The following is a 4,429-nucleotide window of genomic DNA, read 5'->3' as shown; positions in this document are numbered from 1 at the left end:
TTTGCTGTGTTACTGTGTCTACAATCAATTCTTCTCTCACATGCTGTCCCCTCTGTTGGGTCTGTTTCTGAGGTACGTCATCTGCACTGTCACTTTTCTCCCAGCCTCAGGCATGTGGTGCCTCAGTGCAAGGTCAATGCAGCATGCTGTACAACTTTCACATACTTGGGTGCACCTGTAAAGATTCCCCCCCCCCCCCCCCCCTTTGGGAACGGAACATCATTGTACCACTCTTCAGCTTCTCCCTGTGGATGCAGAATGGACTTCACCAGCCATGTTTTTAAGGGCTAGCCATGGTCACTAGGGTTTCCAACTGAATCCAGTCTCTCCTGATAAGGTAGATCCAGACTTGGCCTACCCCACTGTATGCAGGGACTTGTACTTCTGATTTGCCCATTGCATTCCCTAAGAAAAGCAAGACTACAAGTCCCCACGTGCAATGAGGTCAAGCCAGGACTGGATCAACTCTGGTCAGGTGACTCTGAATGCAGTTGGCAACCCTAATGATCACCTGCCTAGGACAATTTAGAAAATAGCTCTCTTTTGTGTGTGCCAGCATATCCACCGAGTACTCTTACCACCCTCCTTGACGTGGGGGCCTGCCAACTCACACAAGGCAGTCATAATCTGCTATTGTTCTGAGTAGGCCTGTTTAGACAACAGTGCAGGAACATCACAATGCAATATGAGGTGGCTGGCTGCCTAAGGCCTGCACCACTTCCGAGGGGGAATTGGCCAGGTTCCTATATCCAGGGAATCCAGGGGCAGGGCATGTCCCCTCCAAGTACTGACCTCCAAATCTGTTTACAGCTGCCCACAGAGGTATTTGATGGGTTCTCTGTGTATACACTGGCTATCAGTGAGGTCCATGAACTTTATCCTAGACCTATATATCTGCTGCACCAGACCTCGCCCTCTCGTGTGTGCCTCTGCAAATTGCGAAGTGCAGTGGCAATGATTTATTTATTTTTGTTACATTTGTACCCTGCGCTTTCCCACTCATGACAGGCTCAATGCGGCTTACATATTGTATACAGGTACTTATTTGTACCTGGGGCAATGGAGGGTTAAGTGACTTGCCTAGAGTCCTACATTCTCGGCACAGACATAGACTGCAAGCAAACATTAGCTGCAGAGACAGCCAGACAACCAAAAGCCCCCACACACATACTTTTACACAGGAGGGTTAGGGAGGGGAGCAGTTGGGGGGGGGGGGGGTTAAGGGACAGGAGGAGATTGGGAACTGAGAAACAGACACAGGTAGAGCAGGAAGAGGCAGAACAGTGTATGGCAGAGTAACAAGGACAGAATGCAAGTGAATAGGCTTTATGGTGCACTGAAGGGGAAAGGGAAATGGGACTTGATATGCCACCTTTCTGTAGTTTTTGCAACTACATTCAAAGCGGTTTATATAGTACTAGCTGTTAAGCTCGTTGTAACGGGCGAGTTTGTTGTTTTTAAAAAAAGTAATGAAAGTGCGTAAACAATGAAAGAATGTAAACAACATTTAATAGTTGATTTTTATAGTACACTTTTATATACAATGTTTTTTTGTGTAAATAGAATTTGATCCTTGGATCAATTGTCCTTGTTCTGATGTCTGCTTAACTAATACTTTCACGTCTGAAGCGTTTCTGACTCTTGGAAAGGCATCATATAGTTGTCCATGGCTAAATACAGGGTTGGGTAGGTAGATTCCAACCTTGTCTAAAGTCTGGCCTTGCGATTTATTAATGGTTATTGCAAATGCAAGGTTTACAGGGAACTGACGCCTTTGTAGTTTGAATGGCAGTCCAGAATCTGTAATAAGATCAATTCGTGGAATGAATACTGTTTCACCTTGTGCACTGCCAGTTATGACTTTAGCCATTATTAAGTTTGGTTTTAAGTCAGTTACAATCAGTCTTGTTCCATTGCATAGACCTCTTTTAGTATTTAGATTCCTCAGTAGCATAATAATTGCTCCCTTTTTGATTTTCAATGTATGAGGGGCAGTGCCTGATGGATGTAATGTGTGAATAAATTCAATTGGGTATTCGCTGACATCATCACCATGTTCACTGATGAGCTTGTCTGAACTGAGATAAATGTGTTCTTCCTCTTGAAGCTTACTCAGAAGTTGAAGATTTATTTCATTGACATGTTCATTTTTGGGGGATAAAATAGCTCTTGTTGAGTATTGTTCAATATCTTTTGATAAGAATGTTGTTCCAAATATATCAGTAATAATATCCTCAGTTAGCATGGAGGAAGGAATTTCAATGATGTCTTCATTTAGTCCCACATTATTTGTTAATTCTCCATTTCCTAGTTTAATAAGCCACTCACTATACATGTGGTCTGTAGACCTCATATTAGTTGTGAGGTTCAATTGTTTGAATTGATTCCAATTTCTATTATACTTTATGCATGACTGAACAACTTCAGATGAATTAGCTCCAGGAATTACAGGTAAACATTGTCTGACGTCACCACCCAATAATAGCAGTTTTCCCCCGAAGGGTATACTTTGTTCAAGTGTTATTTCCTTCAGTAAACGTTCCACACAATCCAGTGCTAACCCAGGTGTCATGGTTGCTTCATCCCAAATGATTAATATGGAATCATTAATAGCTTTTGCTTCTTTAGATGAAATTTTGATACCTGAGACAGATGTTTCATTAAGTTGTAAAGGAATTTTAAACTGAGAGTGGTAGGTTCTCCCAGATTTGAAAAGATTAGCTGCAATTCCTGTAGATGCAACGACCACTGCAATTTGTCCATTACCTCGAATGTAACTGAGTAATGTTCTATATAAATGGGTTTTCCCTGTTCCTCCTGGGCCATCTATGAAAAAACACTTATTTTGTGTTTTCGTAGAATTGATTGCATTTTTTATTGTCTCATAAGCTTCTCTTTGTTGTGAGTTTAACGTTGCTTCCAAATCATGTGATATTTGTCTCTCTAGTTGGACATCGATTCCATCATTGAAGTTGTCTGACAGGTTTTGCAAAGGTATTTGTAGAGAAAAGTCTTTGCAGGTTTTTCCATGTGCCAGCAAAACCTCTTGTATATCTGTTAATGCATATGATGTACACATTTTGCAATGCTGTGAAACTAAATGGCCATGCTTTCTGCAGAAGTCTTCAATTAAAGAGTCTTGATGGTTATCCCATAAAGTGGACATGTCAGTCAGCCCACTATAGATACAAAGGTATGCAAATAACTGCCTTAAAGTTGTGGGCATACCAGTAGATGCAGCATCAGCTAATGTAGCATTCCACACATTGTCATCGGTTGTTAAACCTTTTGCTTTTGCTGCCTCAAAGTATGTCTTGTAGTGAACTGCATGAATGGTTTTTAGAGATTGAAAAGAAGTTGCTCCTGGGATATGCAGTAGTAGCAATCTTAAGAAATATCGTTCAGTATCACAGATGTTTACGGGATACATCCTTCCAAGTGTTTTCCCAAATCCTGCTTTTCGAGGTTGCCATTTGTGATTTTTTGGATTGAATATAAAGTGTTCTGGTATTTCAGTGTATTTGTACACACGTGCGGTATGATTGTCTTGATTAAGTTTGAACCATGCAGTTAAAGTGGTGTCCTTATCTTGTTCAAGAGCTGTGGAAACACTTTTAAAATTAGGTTGATATACAACAGTTTGTTCTCCTTCTAGATGAATTGCTAGTCTCAATATTGAGTGGCTTTGCTGATGCATTTCAAATCGAAATATTCTCCACATAGCTTCAGGAGGGCTTACATAGCGAGAATCAATGTAAGTTTGTACTTCATCAATTGAGAAATGTAGATTTGCGCAATCCATGCCTTTGAAAGCATATTTGAATAAGTATTTCACAGATTTAAACGAAGCACAAATTTCTACATTAATGTGACATTTGTAACATAGAGATAAGTAAGGATTGTAAGGAACAACCCAACTATTATCAATGTAATATTTTCCAACTTTTACTGGATCGAATTTTCACCTTCGATAAGTCGGATATGCGTCTTCATTTGCTGCTGTTTCATTTTGAAACTGTTTTGGAAAGCCTTTGCAGCACTTTCCATCTACTAAGCATGGAGAATGTGGATTTCTCTCATCACATGGTCCATGTATCATGCTTGTTGTTATAATGTCATACAAAACAGGTTGTGTTTTTGCATCAGGTATTTCTGCTGATACTATTCTTTCAATTGTGAGTATGTCATTTGGTTTGTCGCTTGAAGCCAAAGTAAATATCATATGTGCATGTGGTAGCCCTCTTTTTTGAAATTCAATTACCTGAACATATGCGTTTATTTTTCCAAAGATTTCATCCTTTACAATTTCTTCCATAAGTTCTTTAAGTTTAAGTTTGAAGACCCTATCTACCAAGTCTGGTCGATTTTCAGTTCTTTCACCAGTGGCAAGATTATCAGTAATTTCTTTCCACTTTGGATTACATGTCAT

This window comes from Microcaecilia unicolor, chromosome 8 (genome assembly GCF_901765095.1).
Source record: "Microcaecilia unicolor chromosome 8, aMicUni1.1, whole genome shotgun sequence".
Classification (NCBI taxonomy): Eukaryota; Metazoa; Chordata; class Amphibia; order Gymnophiona; family Siphonopidae; genus Microcaecilia; species Microcaecilia unicolor.
This window is presented reverse-complemented; position numbering follows the sequence as displayed.